The sequence below is a fragment of the Grammomys surdaster genome, unplaced genomic scaffold, assembly GCF_004785775.1.
Source record: "Grammomys surdaster isolate TR1022 unplaced genomic scaffold, NIH_TR_1.0 125940, whole genome shotgun sequence".
NCBI lineage: Eukaryota > Metazoa > Chordata > Mammalia > Rodentia > Muridae > Grammomys > Grammomys surdaster.
Genome location: NW_021620762.1, coordinates 210,288 through 237,497, shown reverse-complemented (window position 1 = coordinate 237,497; position 27,210 = coordinate 210,288). Strand labels below are relative to the sequence as shown.

At 50.7% G+C, this 27,210-nt stretch overlaps 1 protein-coding gene across 1 annotated transcript in view; it reads right to left on the bottom strand.

Annotated features, from left to right (window-relative positions):
• The window catches only part of Rbfox3 (RNA binding fox-1 homolog 3), a 273,766-nt gene that overhangs the window by 176,245 nt on the left and 70,311 nt on the right, over window positions 1-27,210 (bottom strand). The window contains exon 2 of the mRNA XM_028752770.1: window positions 5,647-5,751. The gene's annotated coding sequence lies outside the window, so the exon portion shown is untranslated. The remainder of the gene's footprint in view (window positions 1-5,646; window positions 5,752-27,210) is intronic.

Here is a 27,210-nt window from a genome sequence, read left to right as displayed (position 1 = left end):
CACACAGTCACATAATACACACAATACACATGATATACATAATACACGCAATCACATAATACACACAATACACATGATATACATAATACACACAATCACATAATACACACAATACACTCACATGTTCATGCTGCTACACACACATGCTAGAAGATCTTAATGCTTTAAGTAAGTTTATGATGCTGTATTGGGCTGCATTGATTGGCTGCTGGGCTTCAGATTGACACCGCTATTATGGTGGAATGTTATCTACCATTAAAAGGGAGAAATCTGACATATGCTGCTCACACCATTTGATCTGCTTCCAGAGGATTCTAGAGAAGCTGGGCTCTTGGAGGCAGAACATAGGTTATTGCCAAGGCTGGGATGAGGGTAAGACAAGAGTTGGTATTTAATAGGGAAAGTTTCACGCCTGTGGAACACAAAGGTTCTGGAGGTGAACTGTGGAGGTTGCCACATGACTGTGTGGAGGGTGACCACATGACTATGAGTTTCTCAACGCTGAAAAAGTCAACTGCTCAGGTTGCTGTGTGAAGAAGGCTACAGGGTTGCCCTGGACTAAGTAACTAATGGCAGCCTTCCAGAAAGGTGCCAACTTTGGTGCTATACTTGAGAAACCAAGGCCAGACGACTAAATAAGCTGTTGGGTCAGCATCAAGTCACGAGTCAAGCATCAAGTTTGCCTTGGTGGTCTCAGCATCCCTCAGGTGCTGGTGTGTGAAAGAAGAAAGGCCTCCTGCTGAATTCTGGGCTTCCTATGCCACAGGGTCACTCTGACTTGCAAAGTACACAGTGACAAGGGGAAAGGGCTGGTGACAATGGGGGCCGCTTTTAAAACAAGGTTGCACTAAAGATCAATTTGCATTACACCTGAACTGGAGGCTCCACTGGTGTAAATGTGTCACCTGTACTGACCTTCACTGAATGGGAGGTTCACGCCTATGCTGCAGGAATTTCAATTCAGCAAATTATGCGTAAAACACATAGACCCACAACTGAATGTAAACACAGCAGAAACCTGGCAACAGAGAATGGGGCTCCACAAACGTGTACAGAGACTTCACATGGAGAGCATCCTCCAGAGACAGGGATTTCTGTTCTTCCCCATTTCTACCCTGAGGGCTTTCAGCTGGACTTGGGAATAGTATTGTTACCAAGAGCTGATGATGTCACTCTCTGGATGGTAACATAGTTAAGCACCACCAAATGCAAAGCTCACAGACACTAAGATGCCCATTTGGGATTGGGTGTTTTAGTCAATAGTCTCTTCTGTGGGTTTCCTGTCTTTCTCATTAGATAGTAAGTCACATGGGCTGGGGCCACTGACCTGTCCAGCAACCTCATCAACATCTATTTCCCTTTATCTCTGAGAAAGAAATGACTGCTCGTTCCCTGGGAATAGCTGCCAGGAGCAGACTTCCCGATACACAGATGTGATTAAGAAAGAATTCAATTAACATCCCCTTCAGCTGACTATGGGGACATGCTGCTAAACACTGGGTTTGGGCTCCAGTGAGCATATATGTTTGGCCATGTCTGCATGCATGTGGTTGTATGTAGCTGTATGTATAGGCCTATGTATGTACATGCGTATCTGAGAGTATAAGTATGTGGACACACATGTAGGCAAGCAAGTACATGTGTACCTATGTATGAACCTCATGCTTACACATGTGTGCATGCATGATAGCATGTATGCATGTTAGTGTATATGAACATACCCCCCACAAGCATCTTGTGCACTGGGGAAAGATCTCCATGGAGGAAGGAGCGAGCTCTGGAGATGGGTAAAAACATTCTGCAGTGCCCATGAGAGTGGAGTTCATAACGCCTTGTAAGTGTTAATACCCAGAAGTCCAAAGATTTTGAAATATATATATTCTCAGACTGCTTCTAATGAGAACAGTCATCTACTAATTCCTATTTGGAAAAAAAAAGCATCATTTCATCTTTTAAAATGTGGCACAGAGCTTGGCAGTGGTGACACACACCTTTAATCCCAGCACGTGGGAGGCAGAGGCAGGTAGATCTCTGAATTTGAGGCCATCTTGGTCTACAGAGCAAGTTCCAGGACAGCCAGGGGGAACTCAGAGAAACACTGTCTGGGAAAACAAAACAAAATATGGCATAGAATTTGGACACTGTTAATGTCTAACACCTGCCTCTGCACTTCAAAACAGGCTTGGAAGGATTGGCTACAAGATGACACTTCTGGGCAACAAAATAACAGAAGGGACCACCAAGGAGCAGTAAGCAAAGACAAGATAGAGGGCAGGAATATGTTATCAGGAGATGTCTCAAGAGCTCAGAAGGGGAGAAAGCACCTAGCCCGGATATCGGGATAACAGCCTGCTTCACTTGTCTACGTTTTCTAAGAAGAACCTCAGTGATTTCTTTTCTTGCATTGTAGTGAAAACATGTGAAGGGTTAACTTTCACTTAAAGAGATGATACTTCTCAGGGCTGAAGAAGACACAACTTTGGTTCTCATTGCCCATGTAGGCTCATGACCACCTATAACTGCAGCTCCAGGGGATCTGACTCTTCTGGCCTCTGTAGGCATCTGCACTCATGTGCAAGCACTTAACTACATACATACACACACTACTTTAAAAAATAAAAATTAAAATTAAAAATAAAAAAGGTTGGGGATGGTCACGATGCCTTTAAATCTAACACTCAGGAGGCAGAGGCATAGTTAAAGAGGCATAACGAAAAGAAAAGCAATAATTAGGAAAAAAAGATTGCAATCGTGTCAGAGGTCTCCAGATTTCTGAACTCAGGGAGGGCTGGTTTAAGGTCGTTGTAAGAACGAGGGAAGTGCACTGAACACTGACTCTTGGTTACACTCGATAGTTCCTGGGGGTGTGATGATACTCAGTGACAACCGGGAGTCCCCTACATGGGGAAACCATGTTCTAGAACAAGATCCTGCCAACACTCCTACCCACATCTACATGAGAGTTAAATTCCTTACCATGCCTGTGGTTGGGGCAGAGAGTCACTCCACTGCACTGTCCAGAGCTCTTGGTCTCAGGGGACAGGGGACAGCCCAGCACAGTTCTGCTCTCAGACACTGTCTGGGGAAGGCGGTGGCTCTGCCGGGACAGGAAGCATCACTCCAGCTGCTTCTCATCAATCAGCTGTCAGCCCTTCCTACTGTTGGTTCTGATGGTTCAGACGCATGAGGCAGGAACTGGGATAGGGAAACTGTCAGTGTGTGCTGGGGTGGGGGAAGCTAGACCAGCCCAAGCCCTGCCATTCCAGCCATCATGAGTAGTAGAACCCAGGGAGCCGTCTGAGTTTGCTGTTCTTTTTGTTCCCTTGTCGCCCACCGAACTCCACGGAACAGAAACATTTAGGAAACATGAAGACTATCCCGACAGAATGAGAAAAGCTGGTTCCTCGGTGCTGCCATAGGGGCTTGGTTTGGGTTTCAGGAAGCCAAGCTCCAAAGCTGCTCTCTAGGGAATGGCTAGGGTCGCTCCTCCTAAGAGGTGTGATCCAGGTAGACCCTAGCTAAGGTGGGCATGGTGGCCAGGTGGCATGATTCTTAACACAGGAAGAGGTGTTCAAAATGCCTCCCGTGACCACTTCCTCCTTTCTCTGGCCCTGCTTCCTTCCCACTCAGTCCATGTGGGCCAGATAAGGCCCAGGGCAGACTGCAAAGCTCTGAGCTAAACAAACTCTTCAAAGGGCAGGGAATCTCCAGTGAGTCATTATTCAGACTTTAATTCTACTGAGTGGATCTTAAAAGGCCCTTCTATTTGCTCAGCTTGCATTCCCTCTGCCTCGGGCAAACAGCCTCCCTCCAAGGAGGCAAGGCCAATCAGCAGAGAGTGCACACGCCAGTGCCAATCTGCCACAGAAGCTGGGGTACAGCCCCGTGTAGTGGCTGCATAGGCCAGCAACTGGAAGACGCCTGGATCTCACCATCAAGAGTTACCCTCTGAGAGCTCAGCCAGGGCTCCATTTCTTCAAAGTAATCATATCCACAGCCTGACTTCATTTTCAGGAGCAAAATCTAGGAAGGTTCCAAGTGACACAGCTTCATGCTCTGCCTGGCACTCTCTGACATGGTGCCTTCAGAAGAGAGACTCTGGGATCAGGTATCCCAGGTGTGAGCTCTGCTATGTCAGTCACGAGTTGGGTGACCGTGACCTTGCTGACCACAAGGAGAGCATCTTTGCACACAACAACATGAGCATCAGCTTGCAAGACACAGATGCAAGACATTCCCTTCACTGGCGCATAGGCATGAAGAGATGATACCTCGATGGGGCAGCCTGTGCTCTATGCACAGCACCTTGGACTGACACCTCACTGGGATAGCCTGTGCTCTATGCACAACACCTTTGACAGGTACACATTCCCAGTTCTTGATGCTCAGCTTGTCACGAGAACTGTTGCAAACAGCATAGCCTTGGGCATGCCTGAATTCAAAGAGTATTTCCCTGGCCTCTGCTCAGCTCCTGGCCCTCTGTTCTCTCCTCACTATCATTCCCAGACCCCCAACCCAACCCAAATTACCCTGACCATCGGAGTGGATAGGACCAGAGCAAGAGCTTGCTGGGCCACCCTATGCAACTTCCTGCATGCCAACACTAATGAACTAGCTAACGGAAAGAGTGCACCAGGAAGGTTCCCAAGGAAAGATTCCCCTCCTCACAACAATGTTCCATGTGAGCTAGCTTCCCCCTACCCCCAGTACCTGACTCTGAGTTCCATGGAAACCTGACACATGTTTGCCACCGTGGGTCCCCAGAGCCATTAACCAGGGCTGGGGTATCAGGGTGGAGAAGGAGGAATGGCCTGGTTTCCCAGGCATCCTCAACTTTCTGGGCCACCACCAACTATGCCTCTTTGACAGCCTGGGAGAGTCTGTGCCTGGCCCTCTATGGGAGTTTTTCTTTGTATTTATTAACCCGCTTTCTCTCCTGGCAATCAGAGCATCGAGGAAACCTCAGCCAGGGCTATTCATAGGCCAAGGGCATCCCTGGGGAAAAGAATGAGTTCATAGCCACAGCACAGGTGCCAAGTGTAAGCAGGGTTCCCAGCTGGCCCAAGCCACACTGGGGAGTGAGGCTGGGAACTCCCGGGCTGGGCTGCGTCCATGTCTCTCCTGCTGTCCAGACTGGACACTCGAGCAAAGCTTTCTACCACTTGTGCCTGAGACCCAGGCCCTGCTAAGAGCAGAACTGGGGTCACGTAGTGTGATTCCACCCTAGGTCAGACCTGGAGGGAGCTGGGGAGGAGGAGGAGGGGTAGGGTTTGGCACAGTGACACGGAATATAAATGAGTCTTGTAAACAGAGTTTAATAAAAAGGCAGTGAGGGAATTTATGAGCAACCCAAGGATAATTAAAATTATTTATCTACTTACCTCCCTTGCTGGCTGATCAGTCTATTAATTATCTATTATGCACACGCTGATTTGCATTTCAGCGAGGGGAGGGGTAAGGGCAGGTGAGCGACACAGGGGAGGGGTGGTTTGGATCCACGAGGTGGGGACAGTAGGGACACCACTTTGGGCAGAGTGTGGCTTCTCTCTGTTGACCCCTATTCTCATATTACTTTCTCTCTTCCCGCCCACATGGGCTACCCTTGGCTACTGTGGCAGCTGTGGCAGAGTAGAAAGTGACACATACCTGTGTGCAGAACGGGCCACTCCTGGGACAGGTTCCCGCCAAGGAGGCCTGTGGGCCAGCTCTGGAGAGGCTGGCAGAATGTCCCCTGGTCCTTCTGATGTCACACTGCAATTAAAAAGAAAAACAAGAGAACGGTATCATTTCCGATCTCCTCCGATACCTGGGAGACATCAGATGCATGTAGTCCTGTGTTCCTGGTTTAAGATGTCACGGTGCAGTGGGAATTGTGTCTTCTGAATGCTGTGAATGAGGGAATTTGTGTGTGCGTGTGTGTGTGTGTGTGTGTGTATGTGTGTGTGTGTGTAACCAGGTGCTTGCTGCTCAGCCATGACTCTGGAAGTCGAAGGTGACACCTGCAAGGTGAGAAGATGTTATGGATCAGGAGGGTGCCAGTGGGTCACAACAGGACAGACTGACAAAGGAGGACCATCCGTGGATGGCCTCTCTGGCCTGTCTCCCACCAGGGATCCGTTATCCTTCCCAATCTGTACAGTTCTTCTGAGGTTGTGCCTTCAGTGTCCTCCCTGCTGCCTGGCTTTGTTCCCAAGCACTGGGTTCAACCTCAGTGGTAACATCACACCTCAAGGTACTAACAAGCCTATAGAGATGCCTAGCCTAGCCAGGCTACCCTTTCATCTAAACCTGCTGGAATCCCCTCCAGCTCTCCACAGACCCCCTCACCCCTTTTTACTGAGCTGCCTCTCACAGGTTACAATGTGGTGCCTCTTGCAATGGCTCTCAGCCAGACATTACAGTATAGGGCAAAGTCTAGAGAGACCGAGGACCTGTCTCTCTGTTAGACTGTGTCTGCAATGGGTAGATACAGGCCTTCTCTGGTCTGTACTTGGTGAATTCCCACCAACCCACATGATGAATTCCCAATGCCCAACTCAAGAGCATTCGGAGAAGGTTTTCATAAAAGATTAGCTGTGAGGGTGGCCCCTTCCTTTGTACGGGTTACTACCCTTTAAGCAGCCTTCCCTCTTCTGCATATTGTGATCTACTTGATGCAAGGTTTTCTCATACCTTGAACTTGGATTTCCAGTCTCTGCAACCTTGGATTTCCATCAGTGTAACCCTGGCATCTCACTAGAACAATCTAGATCCGACATTCTTAAAGCAGCTGTGTATGGTTCAGACACTTGTAAGTGGAAAGGGCTTTTGCATAACAAACAGCCTCACCCAAATCATGGTCTCTTCTTTGCTCCATCTCTCCTGAGCATTTCTTACCTGGCCTGCACCGCCTCACCTGGCCTGACAGGAAAATCTGACCTCAGGGCCCTTGCATATACTGTCCCTCCTCTAGAGGCTCTTCCCTGAGACCTCAAAATGTTTGACAGGATCTCCATCCTCATTCAGGTGTCTACTCAGAGAGCCTCTTTGAAGTCTTCCTCTGTCTTGTCTGCACTGTCATCTCATGACCCATGTCGTTATTTTAACATTGTCTGTGGAATCATTAGCAAGGACACCAGAAGCTGACAGCTTCCTAACAATGCACCAGGTGACCCCAAGTGTTTAGAGCCTAGAATAACACCCACAGGCAGCAGGACTCAACACATGGTGAATACATACATGTATACTCATGAACGAACAGCACGGTTGTCCTCAGACTCTGAATGTCACACCTTTAACCCTCACACGCATGATCATGCATGGGCACAGGAATTCCCACAAATGCATCACATACACACACACAAAGAGGAGTGAATTGCTTGGCATCTTTGTGGTGCCTTCAAGGCTTCCAATTAAGTTCCTATCCCTGAGGATCCGGGTTCTTCAGAGTCGCCACATCTCTCTTTCATGACACTAGCAGCCCACCCCCTTCACACATGAATCCATGCAAACCTGGTGCCTGCCAGCCTGCTCAGAACCCCTGCTGTGTTCCTGCTGTCACCAGATCAAAGCTTCTGCTGACCTTTCCCCATCTATCGCCCTAGGAATGGGTCCTGTATTCCTGCCCCCTTCCCCTGCATTCCCATATTCCTGAGAGAACATCTCCCCAGTGGCTGACCTTCTCCTGCCTGTTGAGGTTCACACAGCATGTGACTGGAATCTTCAATAGATTCTGAACTGAGAACCTCCCTTCACCCCTTCCTATATTCCTCATGGCATCTGCCCATGTCTGAAGCTCTCTATGGAGGGATTGTGCTCTGCCATCCTAGACGAGCCGGCCTTGTGCGGCCTCAGCTTCCACAACCTCGTGAAAGTTAACAGTCCATATTCATAAAACACGGTGGGGCGGTATCCTGTCACAGGCACTCACCGCCAGGCTCATCTGGTCAGATCTCGGGGCTGTGGAACAACTGATGGCCAGCTTTTCTGTCCACCTGGCAGGGTCCCTGCCATGTGCCCCGACATAATCTAGGTTTTTCTGGACTGATTTGGCATCTATGATCGGTTTCGTTCATGGGAGATGAGCCTCAGGTCTACACCCTGAGGCGGGCATCTGAGAGTGAAGAGGGAGGTGGGTTTGACTTGAGGCTCGGCTGGTAACTCTCACTGAGCCAGACCGCCCTTCTGCAGCTTCTCCTGAGAGCTAGCTATCAGATCAATCATCGGTCTATCTGTCCATCTGGCTAGCTAGTGGCTCCCACCGCTTCTTTTCATTGGTGAAGACACTTCCAGATTGGACTCTTAGATAAGCTGTGTCTGTCAAGAGAGTAGAAAAGCCTCTTGTCTATGTTCCTGCAGGAGTCAGGGGTAGGCTTCAGCAGTGGAAAATGGAGACTGAAAAAAACCACCAAATGTGCTCGAGGATGCTCGGGGATGCGGCTTCACAGTTGTAAATCTGGAACCCACTGGCCATCCTGACTTTGTGACCTCAGGCGAGGCTGCAATAAGGGCATTCAGCCTGAGCCACCTGACTCCCAAGCCTGTCCCCTCAGGACTGGGCACTCTGTGCTGTCTCCAGCCCTGCTCTGGCCCTAACCTTCTTGTCCCATTGCTTCTCAATCAACAATGCTAATTGTTGCAACACAGAGACATCACTCCAAATGCCCTGTACTGGGGCTGATTGTGTTTAGGATCGATTCTCAGGGCTGTGGGTACCAAGGTGAGACGGAGCCTCTGGAAATTAGGCATTCCAGGGAAGACCTGAGAGGCAAAGAGGAGGGCCAGGCTGCAAAGGAGGAGGGAAGATTTTTCAAAAAGAAAGCAAGAGGATGTCTGGAACAGAAGGAGGATACCGTGCGTCCTCTTTATGGTAGGCATATGAGTGGGTGAGGTTAGACCCTGCAAGGAAGAAGCAGACTCTGTGTGTGTGTGTCTATGTCAGGATGCCAGGACAGAACAGAACACTGCCCCAAGGTGTGTACAGATAGCACAGCTTGCTCTCAAGTGGCAAGCACCTTGCTGAGATGGGGACACTGAGACGCAGCAGGCTATCTTAACCCATCTTTTCTACAGAGTACTTGTGGTCAGTCTGGGAAAGCCTTGGCCCCTGTAGGAAGGAGACAAACCCCAGAGGGATCTTAAAGTTGTATACTTGAGATTTTATTGCCACAATAAACCGTCCTTGCACCCTGGAGGCATCCCTGGGCAGAGTGTAGGTGAAGACAGGGGAAAGGGGAAGACTGCTCCATAGCCTCCACCATGTGACTTGATGACAGCCATCACAGTGGTCTCAGGGGAACACTTCAGCCCAGAACGCTGGCGAGTACACCCCAAAACACACAACCTGCACTTTGGTAAAACTCGAGACTCTACTTGGATGACTTCGCCATCTTGCTCTTGCAGGCCAACTCCCAAGAGCCTTTTCTCCTACTTCTAAAACTCACAGGGTTCTCACATGGCCATACTGGCTGTCACAGGGGTAGAACAGCAGGGTGAGGGAAGTCTGGTGCTGTCCCCAAGGGCCTGATCAGCATAGTATCAGGCCAGGTGTGTCCAGGAACAGAAACTTCCTGGCCCTGCCATTGAGCATTAGTTTAGTGTGCGGGGTTCCATGTAGCAAGCTTCACTCAGTTATGTGTCACCCATCACCCCAAGACCCATTACTGGATCTTCACCCCAAGACTCCTTACAGGCCCCTGGAGCCATCCGGGGCTACAGCCTGTGCTGTCTTGTTTGGATGGAGGGGAATGGATAGAGACCTTCTATAGTTCTCAGAGGGTCGAGGATGAGGAGAAGGTGGGAGGCAGGTTTGGGGGGGGTTCTGTCTCTTCCTAATAGGAAGGCAGGATAAGGACACTGAATGTTAACCACTATGAACCACCAGGAAGCCGGGTCTGCAGTTCTGCAGATTGCATCACTTGTCCAGAGCTCTGGCTCCTTCATGGATGGGGGTGGGGGGCACACAGTGTCTTCGCCTTCTAGCAAGGTCACTTGTGGTAGTGGCACTTCTGAAACCTGGAGAGCAGAGCTTGCTCTCAACTTCCTGAGCCCATCACACATGCCTCGGCAACTGACCCTGCCCATCCTCCCATACGCTGGAGCTGTCACACGCAAAGCTAGGTAACTCTGGACTCTTGGTGTGGGAGTGACTCCAGGTCAATCAGAGATATCAGAATCTGGAGATGCTCTGGACCCTAAGATATCATGTTTACATAAAGCCTACGCACACTCTCTCATATGCATACCTGTGTTAATCTTCATTACATTTTATCTATTGTGTGTGGTTGTGGATATGGATGCGTGTGTCACAGCATTCATGTGGAGGTCAGAGGACAACTTGCAAGGGGTCAGTTCTCTCCTCTCACTCTGGGAAGCAGACTCAGGTTTCTGGGCTTCCGGCAAGCCTCTTACTCACGGAGTCATCCTCCCATACTTTTTCTGTATACTTCATCTATTCACTTAAAATAAGGTTTCATTTATGCATTTATTTACTCACTTGGTGTATAAGGAGGTGGATTCACTTTCCTGAGAGCGCACAGTAGGGCCAGAGGTGGCCCCGAGCGTCTCTGTCTATTGCTCTCTCATATTGAACCTGGAGCTTCTCGTCTTTGGCTAGACTGAATGAAGAGCGAATCCCTGGAATCTTCTCGCCTGCCTCTTCTAGCACTGGGATTACAGGCATGCACCCCTATGCCCAGCTTTTCATGTGGGTGCTGAAGGTCTGAATCTGGGTCTTCATTCTGCATAGGCACACCTTTCCCCACTGGGACCTCTCTAGTCCCAATAGACAGACTGTGAGCCCTCATCAGGCTACTTACAAACGGATGTCATGCTTGTGCGTAGCTGAGCTCTGTATTGTTTAGGGACTGGAGGCAAGAAAAAATAACACAGGCCTGTGCACACTTGGAGTAGATTTTTCCTGACTACTTGAATCTGTGGTTGGTTGAATCCGCCGATGTGAGTTACAGATGGAGAAGCCCAACTCCTCTCCTGGGATTGTGCCTAGAGTCTGTAGTCCTGAGAGACTGAACTGGGGCTCAGGAGGTCAGGCCATCACAGAGGGCAGTGAGAAGGTATACCCCTAAGCAACATCTTAGTCATAGATGCTGAGATTTGCAAGAGTGCCACAGGTAGCCCGGCCTAAAAGGAAATCCCCAAATGTGTGGTTTGTCCTTTTTCTTCTTTAAAAGCAGGAACTTATATGTCTGAGGTTGGCCTTGAACTTGTTATGCAGCCAACAATGACTCTGAATCTTCCTGCCTCCGCCTTCCATGTGCTGAGATCAGTGACGTCATCTTAAATATTATTGTAAATGTTTTCCTAGGACAGTCTGCTTTCTGGAGTGATAGGGGAAACAGATAGGATAACAAAGTCTCCAGGAGCAGGTAGGACCCCAGAACCTCCCCCAAACAGAGGAAACAGCAGAAAACAGGCACTAGCCCCACTCAGTGAGGTGGTGTCCCTGCTCCTGACTGCACAAATGTGGGCATGGCTGACAGCAGGCAAGTGTCAGTGAGGGCAGAGTAAGCCAGGGATATGCGCTGGCTGGTTCACATATACCGGGTGGTAGTGGCTGGATCTGCCACATTCTAAGACTAGCCACTCACTGCCCGGTGCACAGGGAACCAAGCACCTCGAGTCTCACCAAGCCACTCTTTAAAAGAGCCACACATTACAAGAACTGGACAGCTTGTCAGTGAAAGGGTGGGTGGAGGACTGATGCAGGCTTCCAAGGTGGTTTCTGCTGAGCAACAGGCCTAAGACACATCTGCGTGGCCAGGCACATCACATCCAACACAAGAAGCCAGTTATAGACAGGTATCCTGTGATTGGCCTTGAAAGGGACATAACCATGTCCTCTATCATTCATGTACAGAACGCGTTCTCTGTCTGTCTGTCCGTCTCTCTGTCTGTCTGTGCTCTCTCTGTCTCTGTATCTCTGTCTCTTTCTGTCTCTCTCTGTCTTTGCCCTCCCCCCCCCCGTGCATGTGCGTGCGCACGCACGTGTGTGTGTGTGTTATACACTTATGTGAGCATATCCATGGTTCTTCACCTGATTGTTGGAGTGAGGCTCTCCCACTGAACTTGGGACTTGCTGATTCATTAAGACTACCTATGCCGGGCAGTGGTGGCGCACGCCTTTAATACCAGCACTTGGGAGGCAGAGGCAGGCCCATTTCTGAGTTCTAGACCAGCCTGGTCTACAGAATGAGTTCCAGGACAGCCAGGGCTACACAGAGAAACCCTGTCTCAAACAAAACAAAACAAAACAAAACAAAACAAAACAAAACAAAACAAAACAACAGCAAAAAGACTACCTGGCCAGATATCCCTGGGGATCCTCCTGTCTCCTCTCCCAGTGGTAGGATTGTAGGCATGTGCCACCGACACTGTGTCTGCCTGACTTGGGTTTCATTTTTATTCTTTTTTTAAAAATGGGTTCTGATGGTTCTAATTCATGAGGATGTGTGCACAGCAAACATGTTAGCCACAGGAGCCATTTCTATAGCCCTGGGAGGGTTTTCTTTATTTCTTTCCCTACCTCTGCCCCCCACAGATTTTTCAAGGAACAGAAGTAAACAGACACAAAATGGATGCTCAGAGCTGCCCCTGGCTGTGGAGGAGTATGTGTCCAGAAGGGACTGGAGGTTGTCTGCGACATTTTTCTTTTCGACTCTACAAACTGGGTGTGGTAGTTCATATCTGTAACTTCAGCATTTGGGATGCTGAGAATGGCGTCAGAGGCAAAGGCCAGTCTGGGCTCTGTAGGGAACCCTTCTGAAGCATCTCCCCAGCCCTGCAGGGAAAAGGGTCAGGGCTGACGGCTGACATGCTCACCAGTGTGGGCGGGTTGCAGGCGAAAGAGGATGCGTAATTCTGATGTTTTATCCTAATTATCAAATTTTCCCTCCCCCCTTTTTTCTTTGGATGACTGTGTGTCTAGACTACAAGCCCTTGGAGGAGGGTATCAGCCTTGCTTGTCCGAATCAGATGACACCAACTAGAAGCATGAGAAGATTTTATACACCCAGAATCTCAGTAGAGGCCTGGCAGGAGTGCACACCTTATATTTCAGCACTTGGGAGGCAGAGGCAGGCAGATCTCTGTGAGTTTGAGGCCAAACTGGTCTACATATCAAGTTCTAGGCTAGCTAGGGCTACACAGAGAGAACCTGTCATGAAAAGATACAAATAAAAGGCGCTTAGTGAGTCTGGCTGGTGGTCTGGTGGTTACGCACTTGGAGGGGGGCTGTGGCGGTGAGATCTGGGGCAGAACCAGTTAACCTCTGCCTAAGCAGACCTCTATCTGCTCCAAATGACGGTCTCTAGACCAAGACCATTCCGGCATCCAGGAGCCTCCCTGCCATCTTCCATGTAGGAGACCCAGTCTTCAGTCCTCTGGGCTTCCCCCTACTCCACTTCACCCAGGACACTAGAGAGTGCTGGTGTAGGGTCTTGGTTGCTTTTCCTTGTCAGGCAAAGGTCTTCAAGTTCATGAGAAACCCCAACACTCTTGCAAAGTGACTCCACCCCGTGAGAATAGGGCACATGGGTGTGGGTATAAGCATCCTGAGGTCCTCTGAAGAGTGACCTGTCACAGGAGGCTCCCTAGAGGGCCCTGGATCTCCCATCCTTCCTGCAGAACTCAAGCAATCAAGTCTAGGACAACAGGCAGCTTCTGGAAACTCGCTCGGTAGTGCCCCGACAGCCAGCAGCCCCAAACCTGCTGGGTCTTTTATGGCTAGGTTCAGCATGGGCCATGGCCTGATACGCATGCGGTCAGCTCTTGCTCTGATCTCAAGCAGTTACACTTCCAGTCTTACAAACTCACAAAAACCTCGTGATCAAATTCCAGGTCATTACTCAAGGAAAGGGACCCCTCTGTGGTCGACAGCCGCAGTTTCATACCAATTAAAATCAGCCCCGCGTTTCTGCAGGCCGCCGCTGTGCCGCCACCCTGGAGGTCTCCCAGGGCCCATGCTTGCAATGAGCAAGACGCAGGAAATGTTAATGGAGATGCTTAAATGGCACGCCGAGGGGATTCTGGTAAATAAGGCCACTCTACGAGGCTGGGGGAGACGTCTCTCGAGCTTACCCTGGAGGGAACTTCAATAAACACGAGATTGGATTGGAAACAATTCACGCCGCAAGGGGTGGGTCTACCGGCAGAGCAGGGAGGGGTCTTCGGAGGAGAAAAGCTATTTCATTTTCTATTAGTTCCTCTTTGCAAGTGTCTTTGCCCCCCTGCTGCTGGCTCCTGAACCTGCCAGGGCCTGACAGCACCCACTGAGCAGGCAGGGAGGACCAGGGTGTAATTTGCCAAGTAAAAATAGGAGGGAGTGGAAAGGGACAAGATAGATAAGGGGAGGGGGCTCAAGGGACACAGCAGCCACGGAAAGGCTGGGGAAGGGCTGCAGTGGATCCTGGGGGCAGAGCAGGTGGGGAACTTCTCTGAGGATGTCTGGAAGCGGTTGAGTACGCACTGTGAGGTACTGTTCAGGGAAGATCAAATGTTTGCTTGTTTCAAATGCTTTTATGGCATCTATTAGTGGGGCAACATATACGTGCCATAGGTAAGTGTGGAGGTCAGAGGGCAACTTGCAGGAGTCAGTTCTCTCCTTCTAACAGGTAGGTCCTGGGAATTGAACTCAAGGAATCGGGCTTGGCAGCAGATGCCTTTCTGGTCTATCTATCTATCTATCTATCTATCTATCTATCTATCTATCTATTTTTGTTTGTTTTTGTTTATAGGCACGGCTTGCCGCTGTGGTCCATGAGCCCTGCTTCAGCTTATTAGGGTTTGGTATCACAGGTGTGTGTCACCACACCCGGCTTAGGGAAAGATCAAATGCGACCCAAGAGTCAAACTCCGAGTAAGAACTCCAAGTTTGCCAGGAGTGTCTTAAGAACAAGGCTGGTGCAGCTGCAAGTTCTCACGTAGCCCCAAGTACAGATTCTCCAGAGAGACAGCATTTCTTCAAGGTTCAAACAGTCTCAAAACAATTTCTCAGCCTCTACTGATTGACCCAATCGTAGTGAAGGCTTTGCTGAAACGTTTCGTTTAAAGCCAGACATAAAGGCTTTTCTATACATTTCATTTAAAGCCAGACATAAGGCTCTACAATGAACATCACAGCATTGCTGAGCCTCCTCACACCATCCTCGCAGCCCCCAGGTCATCACTCAGACAAGAAGACTGCAAACGGCCACTAAGGCCACACAGTCAGCATGTGGCCCTGCTTAAACTGCAGACCCGGGCCATTCATATTCTAAAGTCTGCATGCTTCCCCAACCAGGCCCAGTGAATTGAAATTTGATGCATTTTGCAAACGGGCAGGACTGCAAGGAAGCCACGATCAACTCAGCCCTCAGCTTGGTGCATTTGGCTCAGCCCTTTGAACCTTGGAGTAAAGGTGCTACCGTACCAGGTGAAGGCCCCCTCGTTAGGCTTGCTGGGATGGCTTCGTCGGGATGAGTATGCCGGGCTCCATGACTATACCAAGTCCTGAGCGGCTACCATGACACAGAGAGGGACTCAGATCACCCTAAACTTCAGCTCCCCTTAACTAAGTAGCTGCTCTCCGGGAATCAGTAGATGCAGAAGGTGCTTGCCACACAGTCAGAGTAACCTCTCTTTGATGAAGCCAAGCAAGTCTCCTTACCCCTGGGGCCAGCTTCTTGGCAGCAAGGAGCTTATAATGGCCTGCGGGCAGAGCCTGCTCTGGCTGTGAGCAAGTCCACAAGCATGTCACACGTCAGCTCCCTCATCTTCCACCATTAGCTCTGTGGAGACTTTTCTAGGAATACAAGTTAAGCTTACCACTTTGCCTTTTTCTAGAAATGTCTTTTTAAAACACACACACGCGCGCACACACACACACACACACAAAACCCCTCTCTTTCTAAAACAATTGTCACAAGGATTGGGACAAAGTCTTCAGCAGGTCATTAGCCCGCCCATTTCTAGAGTTGCCTGCCTGCCTGCCGCTGGTAAGTTTACGAGTTCTCCTCGCTCCATCTCTGCGCTGTCAGCTGGAGCCCTTTCTGCAACTAAGCCCAATTCCTGCCCCCAGTGAAATAAACGCCTTCCAAGCGCGACAGCGACCGATCCTGAGGCCCCAGGTGCTATTTGCTTAACCAGCGGCCAAGAAGGAACTTGGGACATGGTGGTGAGAAGCGGGCCAGCATGGATCATCAAAACTCTGACACAGAGGAGGCTGCTAATCAACTGTTAAAATCCAGGACACAGAACTGCTGAGGGCGTGAGCCAGAGAGCCCCACTAAACAAAAACAGCAAACGCTCCATTCTGGGTTTACAATCGGGGCCTCTGCACTCGGCCTCCGCTCTCCATGAGAGCTGAGACACGGCATGTGCCCCAACGTGGGATGTTTTTGTTGTTTGCCTAATGAGGTTTCATTGGGAGGTTTCATGTGAGGAGTCGAGCTTTGGAACCTGGACCTGTAAGGAGGGAAGGGTGGGAGTGGGAGCAAGGGAGGGAAGCCACCCACTGGATTTTGGCTCTTCCAGGGAGAATGCAGATTTAATTACAGGCAGGTTGTTGATTTCCAGGTGACCTACTTCCCACATGACTTCTCCTGCATTTCTTCCCTAACACAAAGTTTTGACATATATGAGGCAGAAAGGAGGAAAAGTCACACAATGTCACCGAAACAGAAAGGGGCTTGTGCTTTGCAGTCCTGGGAGAGGGGAGGGAGGTGCTGGCTGTGTAGACAGGCAGTGTGGGCAGGAGAGGATGAACATGGGAAGCCAGTGGCTCAGATAAGACCCTGCTCAGTGAGGTCCTCTTGGTCGGCCTAGGTGGGGATGGCCCAGGACACACACATGCATACACACACAGAGATATACATATACAGTCATGCAATATATGATACACACATGCATGTGCACATGTGTGCATATCTATACCTACACATATGCACATGCATGCACACATGTATACACACACACATGCATACACACACATACTCACATGCCCATACACATACACCTCTTGGATCTACTGCTTCTGCATAAGGTCCATCATCAGACCTAGTCAGAGGGCTGCCAGGTAGGCTGGGGTGGCTGGTTATGTCCTGTGTCCAGTCAGACTATCTGAGGAGCATATGGCCCCTGAGCAGTAATGGGCTTTTCAATGCAGTGGTGGACTAGCTCCTGATCACTGGTTATGGGGTGGGGTTGGTTTTGAAGGAACAATGGACTCTGAGGCCAGAAAGGCCCTGGGCGCTCGTGGCCAGAGGCTGGGGTTTAATAGGACCTCGGCTCTCTGCTTTCAGGACAGAAGGAAGGCATCCCATCCTTGCTTTCTCCTGCTCTCTCGCTTCCATCAGGAGTCTGATATTTTTAGCACTGCCCAGCAGCTCCCCATGCTTTCCTTCTCTTGGCAGACCTTCTCCATGTTTGAACAACCTCCCTGCCAAAAAAGTCCTTCCTTGGATCTCTTCAAAGTCCTCCTCAATGTATATAGTTCTTACCACATCCTGCCCATGGGCCGAGGATCAGTTGCTTGCCAACTTTTGCAGGGTGACCAGGAGAGCCCTGGTCTATGTAGCATGGTCTATGGCTGCAGCCTTCGCTGCCTGCTGTCCATCCATGTGCACCTGCCCCTCAAAGCCTCAGAGCAGGAGTCTACCGCACACAGCAAAGCTCCACTCAGGGAGCCAGCCAAGGGCTCCCTACTGCAGCCTAAGTCTCACCATCTCTGGGAAGTGGATAGTGATGTCTTCTACCTTCCTGGGAGCCACCATCTCCACACAAGTGATTCAAGCGCATCCTGCTAGGAGCCACATAGGACACTGTGACAACTGCCACAACTGTGGGAAGTTCAAGGGTCCCAGGAGAGCAGACCCTGGGCCAGCACCTACCACCAAACACTGCCCAAGAACTTGATGCGTAGCCTCTGAGAGCTGGAAACACAGCCAGCTTCAAGTTCTGTTGTGCTCCAAGACATGATAGAGCCTGGAGGCATGGATACCCTGGAACTGTAAGTCCAAGTAAACATTTATTTCATAAGTTGTCTTGGTCACAGTGTTTTATCACAGCCACAGAAAAGTAACTAAGACACGAGGCGAGGCTTGCTCAGGGCAGCGACTTAAGAGCCAAGGATTTGATTGGAGAATCTTGTGTCCTCTGTGTATGGCACATGGCATCCTTCAGCGAGAAGGACTCTCGGGGTTAAAATGACTAAGGTGTAAGGCATGAGACTTGACCACCAAGACAGGGATACTCGGGGGAGGGGCTGAGAGTCGAATGGTTTCCCTGGCTCTGGGCTGGGTACCTCTGTGTGTCCACACATGGATGTTCAGCAGAGAGAAAAACATGGGCTCTCTACAGGGTCTGTGATAATCTGGGAGCCAGTCACCAGCACTGTTCCCTCCAGAGTCCTTTGTTGGAAGCCATCTCCCAGCTCCAGTGCTGACTGTGTAGGCTGTGTACCAGGTCAAAGGACTGTATGGGGTTGGCAAGTCAGCGCTCATCAGCTAGCCCTCAGCGACCATAGGAAAGTACATATGGGTATCAAGTGGAGGAAGGGAGGTGAGGCATGGGTTGGATGGAATGCCCACTATGCCCTCTGAAGCTGAGTGCTTCTATACAGCCCACAGCTGCTCTCAGCCTCACCCTCTGGGCTGTCACTGAGGTCACTACTCCCATCATCACTGTGATGGGTGACAATGCCATTGAAAGACACAATGGATCCACACAGTAGACTTGCTGCCGCCCTCTGGGCATCGAGATGTACTGGGACTATCAAAGTGGACCAGTTCACTTCCTGAGGCTACAGATGCTGTGTGGAGAGCCCAGGTACCTTACCGGCTGGCGTTCTAAGGAAAGACAGGTGAACCAGCCACTGAGACTCAGCTCTGCGGTGGACTAGGTTTTGAAGTCCATGTTACCAGACCAGAATGCTGTGCTTGAGGAGAGCATGTTTCACAGCATGGGACAGGTCCAGCGCTGTGTATGTGTGGCAGCAAGAGAGACACAGTTTGCTGACCCTACATGATTCCCTCTTCCCTGGCTTCTCCAAAGTGGAGGCTCCAGACCTCCTTCATGCTCAGTGCTGCCTGGGTTGTAGAGGAAGTGGTGGCCTTGCTCCAGAAGGGGTACCTCACACTGCTCGTTAGTAAGAGACATTCTAGCCACAACTGGTAGCACTCGGAGTGGTGTACTGAGGCAAGCTCAAAGCCTAGGTTCATTGCCAGCAGAAAGAGGTGGGGCAATCTGAGATCCACTGAATTTACACACCATCGGGGATCAACTCTAGCAGGGAACCGAATCATCCTAGGGCTTCTGTGGTTTGGTGATGCAGCCTGTGTAAAGTAGGGGTGCAGGATACTCACCTGTTCTCCCAAACTCATCTCTGGGAGCTTTGCTCTGGCTGAGAGCTAGCCAAAGCCACAGGGCAGGCATACAGACATTCTGTATCTTCTCTATGTCGGAAGGGATTGCCACCTCCCTTTTCTCCTGGAGAAAGTGGCAGGAGAAGGAGGAGGAGGGAAAGGGAGGAGGAGAAGGGGGAAAGGGAAAGAAGGGGGAGGATGGAAGGGAGCAGGGGGAAGTAGAGGAAGGGGAGGGGGAGGGAGAGAGGGAGGGAAAGGGGGAGGAGGGGGAAGGGAAGGGGAGAGGAGAGGGAGGAGGAAGCCATTCACCTGCCTGTGGGAGGCCTAGAGGGAGGTGCACTGTGGACTTTGGTCACTTCAGAGAGCAACATCCCTTGCTCTAGGCTCTCAGAAGAACCCACCACACACCTGTGCCACCATGCAGTGGCTGGTGCACAGCAAGTGGGTGCAAGAATTCAGCTGGGTTACATGTATGTGTATATGTGTACTCTGCTCGGAGATGTCCCAGGAAAATGCTGGGGTGAATTTTATTTTCAAGGGTTAGTGAACGGCCACGGTGGGTACTGGATCTCCTCCTGGCAGTGCTCTTCTATGAGGGAGGGCATGGGACTGGCCTCTGGCGTCTTCTAGTCAGTCCCTCTGGTATGCACACAGATAGCAAGGGTTGACAAGTTCTCTTGCAGATCTGCAGGTACCTAGTCTGTGACCCACCATCCCCAGGCTCTACTGATTTGGAAACACCCTGCCCCCGAGCTTGGAGTTCTGTTATATGGGAAGAGGGGACAGGAGGAGTGGGAGCCCAAGGAGAGCGAGCTGTAGCCTCCCCCTGCAATGCAGCTACAAGGCACCACCTGGCAGAGCGACTGGCACCTGTAGGAGGCAGATGCTCATTCATCACCCTCAGCTTTCACTCCCTCTGCCCCGGGGTGGGAGTCAGGGGACTGGAGAGCCATGAAAGCCTGCCCTGAGTCCAGGGCACTGCCACCATCCGATGACTGCCCTCTACCAACGGTTAGTTATAGATCCGTCTCATCAAAGAACTGCAGGGAGCTTGGCAACTGAGCCCCAACTAACTGAAGCCTTTGGGGATTCTGAGGCTGGAGCCCAGCCCTGGACAGATCCCTGTGTTCCCGTTCCAGGGGCTGGTTCTGATTAGGAGACAGTGGGTTGAATAAGAAATAGCTAAGTGTGAGCTCTCCTGAGGACAGCCATCCCTTCAAAAAGAAATGGCTTTAAATGTGGAGGGATTTTACCCTATGACCAGCCAAATGACCCCTTGACCCCTGTGTGGTAGAGAAAGGCACTTGGGGAGGGGGGGTCTTCCTGAAAAAAATCCCCTGAGAGACACCTCTTCCTGTGACATAGCCTTGTTCTCCTACAAAATAAATAAATAAGAAGCAGTCTATAATGTAAGTACATGGGGGTAGCTCCTCCCTCTCCTCAGGACTGCGCCCTCCTCCGCTGCCTGTTGGCTTCGAGCGCCAACCTCTTGGATATTTATCGTTCGTCCCCTCTTAAATCATTTAGCTTGCAGAAAAAGATCCTCAGAGGAAAAACCCGCCCGGGAGCTGTCCGGTGCTGAACTCCACATGATGGACGATTATGGACCATCTGCACTTTCAGAGGGGGATAGATTTATGAGCAGGAGAGACAGCTAGGAGAGTGTCCGTTGCCATAACTCACTGCCCTCTTCAGAGATATTCTAATCAGGCACCTTCCCTACGACCCAGAAGCCTATGTTGGGAACTAGCAAGAAGGGAAATCAATTATGTATTTCTGGGCTGTTGTTTCTTATTTCTTTTTTTTTCCTCTCTCCAGAATGTCTGCTGCCTCTCTGGTGTTGAGGGTGTGAGGCTGGGGTGGGAGCGGTTGGTGGAGGGACCCTTGACCTGACAAAGCAGATTCCCATCAGCCTTTCCTCCTGTCTCTGCTTACACTGTGACTCTTGATTTCTTGCAACTGGTGTTGAGAAAAATAAGGGGTGCCGGGATGCTGCAGGATGTCGCTGAGATTTACTGACATCCCAGGGTGAGGAAAAAGATGCAGTGACATCTGGGGCTTCCTGGCCACCCTTCATTTGGATTTTTATGTGCCCAGGGGTGGAGAGGGAGCAAGTCAGGAGCTAAGCTGGTGCTCTGCATGCTGTTCCTATGATACGGATGAGAGAGAGAGAGAGAGAGAGAGAGAGAGAGAGAGACAGAGAGACAGAGAGACAGAGAGAGACAGAGACAGAGACAGAGACAGAGACCATGGAGCTGTAGGTGAGCCCACGGAGCTGCAGGTGAGCCCATGGAGCTGCAGGTGAGCCTATGGGGCTGCAGGTGAGCCCATGGGGCTGCAGGTGAGCCCGTGGAGGTGTAAGAGGGCCCACAGAGCTCCAGGTGTACAGCCAGGTCTATCTCCACCACTCGCCCTGACTGTTGCCCATCAGCTCAGGTAGCCACATAGACACAGCAGTACCTGCTCTCCACAGAAACATCCACTCCGTCCATCTGACCTCTACACCTCATGACATTACTTCTTTGTGTGTGTGTGTGTGTGTGTGTGTGCGTGCATGTATGTGCCTGTATGTACATGTGGGTAGGTATACATGCTTGCATGTAGAGGTCAGAGGTAAACATCAGTGTCATTCTCACATTAATGCTCTTCGTGTGTGTGTATGTATGTATGTATGTATGTATGTATGTATGTATGTATGTATATGTATGTATGTTGAAGAGGGTCCCTCACTCTGCCTAGAACTCATTGATTGGCTAACTATCCAGTGAGCTCTGGGTCTCCATCCTTAGCAGTCTCTCTTCACAGCTCTGAGGTTACAGATGTGCTCCGCCACCCCTAACTTTTTATGTGGGTGCTGGAGATACAAATGCCGGTCTTCCCTATTCACACGGAAGACTTTTACTTACTGACTCTCATCTCCCTAACCCTCCTGACATTGCTTCTGGATTCCCACTCTCAGATATGGCCACAGCATGCAAATGTCAGCGGGGGGGGGGTCCCCAGGCTCTGTTCCCTAGAAAAGATCCCTAAAGACAAACAGATATTCCTAGTTCCGTAGCATGTCAAGATCTCCAGGTGTTCAGCACTGGCTGCTCTGGACAGAGCCCACTGCAGAGGACAAAGACAGGAGTTTTTAGCTTCACTTTAGAGGTAAGGGCACCAAGACGGATGCCAGTCAAAAATCTTGATATAAGGAAATTCCCCCTACTATGGTCTTGGAGGGGGTGTCTCACACTGCCTGACATTAGTGGGATTAGTGCTTGAGAGGACTCTGGGGTTCTAGAGCTTGGAGACCCAGGAAAGCTATTGGCACCAAGCAGGCAGAGCGCAGAGGAGTACCCTGAGACGCCCGCCTTCAGCTTGATGAATGGCCAGTTCTTGCACTTTGAGAAATTAAAACCCTCATGGCTGCCTAGGGATTGAGACTGGGCAGCCAAGGGTTTTAACTTCGGTCCTGGCAGCTGCCTCCCACTGGGAGGGACAAGTGGGCAGAAAACTGCATCCACAGGCTGCCTGAGCAGGCAAGAACTGAGTGGGAGCTGACAAGGTGAGAAGGGACAGGGAGGAAAGGTGCTTGCCTGCAGGGAGGAGGGGGCAGGATACCCAGCACTCATTCCAGCCTCCCAGCCTGACCCTCAACAGCAGGGCTTCATGTGCACGGTCTCTCTAGAGAGTTGTGCCCATCAGCTCTGATCCTCCCAGGAGTTTCTCCGGCTCAGGCACAGGAGAATTTCAGATCTCTATTATTTCCAAGCCAATGCTGCTCTCTGCAGGCAAATTCCTCTCCTACCTTCGTAGTGTTATTACCTTAATTAGCATGTGATCTAAAGTGGAACCCATCATGACCCTTCCCAGGGCTCCCCAGCACTGCCCTCTACCACAGCTGAACTCAGACCACAGGGTGGGGGAAGGTGACAAGTGTCTCACCTGGGGCCACTTCTCCCGTGGTGACAATTTCTGCTGACAATGCTTGACAGTCACACCATCAACCCAAATTCCCTCCGAACGTCTTCCGTTAAAGCACTGCTAGATGGGTAGCAGTCATCCCAACCTCATATCCCCTCTTGCTTCTCTTGAGGGACTCTGCAAATCGACCTATGTCCCACACCTTCTCACCCATCACATCCATCCTGGATGGACACTGGCCTCTTGGTGTACCATGGAGGACAGAAACTGGAAGGACTGCAGAGACCCCCAGCCCCAGATCAGATAGGAACTGGGCTCCCTACAGTTCTCCCCACATGACAGGCAGCTCCCCTTCTGACAAGCTACTCTTTTGTCTCAGGTGCTCTCAGAGGCTCTTCCAGGAGCCCAGCTCCTTTGAGACCCTTCCAGACCCTGCAGCCCTGATCCCTCCAGTAGATGTCACCAATGTGGAAGGAAAAACCTCAGGATCCAGAAGTATCTCTGTACACACCCAAATCAGAGACAACAAACAGCCACTACCCACCAGGGTGAGAGAGACTGCATCTGTCTGTCTGTCTGTCTGTCTGTCTGTCTGTCTGTCTGTCTGTCTGTGTCATCTCCCTCTATAAGTTGTTTCCCAAACTGACTAGCATACAAATCCCAGAACTCTTATATGTGAGAAAGCTCATGAATAAATGTGACTGTGTGTGCATATGTGCAGGTGTGAGTGTGTGCTTGTGTGCACAGTTGTGTGCATGTACACACATGTGTGCCTGTATATGCATGGGAATCTGTGAGAGTTCACTGTGACCCCCGTCTGAGGCCAACCCCACTTTAAGACAGGAACAGCCCTTCTCCTTCTTACAAGACTCTAATTCACAATAGAGTCTCGCAGCTGACCTCATTGAAGTAAAAATAAGATAACTTTAGGCATGAACTTTTCCCGGGGTTTTTCTCAGGAGCACCCGGAAGCCACTGGGCTCTGCCTGGTTCCTCCTGTTTAGATCCCAACTGTCTGTCATGTCACCCGTCAGGGTTCCCTTTACATGTGGCACAGTCTTTCATGGCTCCATAGGTTCTGTATGTAGCCTGGAAACGAGCAGTTTTCATGAACTCTCCACTCATCATCAGCATGGTTGGCCAGAATGGTGTCCGGCTCCAATCTGCCTTTCTCCTCTCTCTCATTGGTTGGAGAACGGCCCATGAGACAAGTAGCCACCATGCCGACTGTAGAGCCATGAGGTCATGCGTCAGGTTGTGCCTGTGGGGTCTTCTTAGGCTTTCAGCCCTGCAACTACTCTCAGCCCTGGCCTCTGAAGTCAGCCTGTACTTTTTCTCTGAGCTCAGTGCCTGACAGCCTGGGTGCACCGTTCATGTCCTCTGACTTTGACTCTTGCTGTCCTGTGGGTTTCTTTGCTGCTGCGCTTTAATCTTGACCTTTGTTTTTCCGCTAATATGTGTCACTATCTGACCTGCACAGCTACGTCAGCAAACACCAGCTCCACCTCAGCATGGGGTGACAAGCTACCCCTGAACAGTGCTGATTGGATGGGACCCCTGTCGGACATTCCTGGTGGCCCAGCTCACCCTTGGAGAGAAGCAAGAGCTGTTTCTTGTGTCTGATTGCTAGAGTACCAAGCCCTGGGCTTCTTGTCCAGCAGGATGCCTACTGCCATTTCCGCCTCTCCTCTGACAGACAGGAAGCCATTTCTAGCTACTTCTACTCCCCCCTTCTTCAGTCACACCCTCTTCTTTACAGACACTGGTTCCACTGGGGTCTTTCTCGGTCCTCTCTTGTCTCATTGTTCCTTGATTGGACCACTCCATCTACCCTACCCAACATCAAGCCATTTCCTGTTTCCACAGCCTATGGTAGGTGTTACACTCTTGAGTCCATCTGGCCATGGACACAGAGACCTCAAGGCTGCTGGGACACCTGGAGCTCCCCATGCCAAGCTCTGTTCAAAGTCATGTGATATATCTCGGCACAGCAGGTCCCAGGCCTCCAAAGAGAGTAGAGTTTCCAAGAAGACATGTACCATGTCAAAATCCTGTCCCTTATCATGTCTTTCCATAGGCTGGGCCATAATTGATATGAGTAGCTACTCTCTAGGGTAAGTTTTATCTGTGTCCTGGCCATCATGGTCAACCTTCAGTAACCTGTCTGTCATGGCCAATTTTCAACGGTCTGACCATGACCATTGAATCTTCAATGGCTTGGCAGCCACACGTACAACTTCTCAGTGTGCAGGAAGCCATAGTCCCCTATACCAGTTAAGGTCCCTGGCAGATACGTCAGGGGAAAGGGTGGATCTCTGCTCACTTGGACCAGTTTTCCTGATGCTCATGGAACCATCAGGGTCCACTGCAGGCTCAGCTGAGACTGAACTGTAAACCAATGACCATTTTCATCTGCCCTGTCTTGCTCTGTGTTCCAGTTCCACCTCAAGTCTAGGTAGGCTGGGAGACTCTTTGCTGTCTCCACACCTAGCCAGTTACCACCCATAGAGCCACACAAAGGCCACAGAAGCTGCCTCCAGCACCCTCCCAGTGGTCACTCCTCACCCTCATCTGCTATCCCGCAGGTACAATTCTGTCTCCCTTTAGAAGTCCCTCCAGGCTCCTAGGCCAGGGATTACAGTTTGTAGGGTGGAGTGGGGCAAGGAGCCATGAGCTGCTGCTGCTTCTTTTCTTTATGCTGCTGAGCAAGGCAACGAGCAAGCTGAGCACAGCTGGCAAGGAGGTGTTCTGTGATAAATCAATACACTGCCCAGGGTGGGAGACCAAAGGGATGGATAGGGAGCCCCGGGGTGCTGGCAAGATGGCAACTATGGAACCCACCCGAGCTCCTGAGTCGATAAGGCAGGATGGGGAGAGAGGTGGAGAGGAGGAGTTAGGGAGACACACATGGTGGGGGTGGGGGAAGGGGGGAGAGAGAGAGGGGGGAACAAGCCAGAACAAGGGAGGCAGTGGGCTGTGAACCCTCTCTATAGAAGGCGCGGCCCTCAAAAACCCGCATTACACACAGAAGATTACCCCCACGGCCTCAGTATGGGCTGCACCCGTCAAAGAGTTTGGGATATGTTTTCTCCTACAGCATTTTCATCAAAGAACGGGAGGCTGCCCACACTGACTCTGGTGCTGCAGCCTCCCGGGCATCGTGCATGGCGAGCGCTTCACTTTCTTTTGTTCCAGAGACACAGAACTGTTTAATTCTCATCCTTAAATCAATACCTGGTGTCATGTCATCTCAAGCCATTATCTTCACTCCAGAAAAAGGAAAGAGAGAGAGAGAGAGAGAGAGAGAGAGAGAGAGAGAGAGAGAGAGAGAGAGAGACTGAGGACAGTCTGAGTAAGAGAGCTGCAGCAGAAGCAGAAATCCTTACTTAGGAGGCTGAAAGAAAACCCTTGCTCTATTCAGAGCCATTTGACCCTGGCATTGTGCTGTTGGTTCAGCAGGTCCCTGCGCCTACAGAAGGACTTTGAGGTGAACTACAGGAAGAGGGGGAAGGCCCCCAGGAAACAACAGGCCATGATCCCAGAGGGTTGATCTGACAGTAAGCATTCCCCCAGAACCATACAGCCCAGCTCATGGGCGAGCAGCTGCAAGGACTCCAGTCTACGCACACGCACACACACATGCACACACAGCTTCTCTGGCCCCCAACACTGGCCCTCTCCTTCCCTCCAGCTGCTTCATGCCCGACCACCCCCATTCTCCACTCCATTCTCCTAACCCCATGTTCCTCCTCTCCTCCAGACACCAAAGCATCCTCTCCTGTGAACCCGAGTCCATCTCTCCCTGAAGGTTCCCCTCCTGATCACCAGTGGCTCCCGATAGACCATCCATCCTGCCCCCTTTCCTGTTGCTCTCTGCCTGCAGAAATGGCCTTTCTGCTGGCTCTTCTTCTGGGATCCTTTCACACACACACACACACACACACACACACACACACACACACACACACAC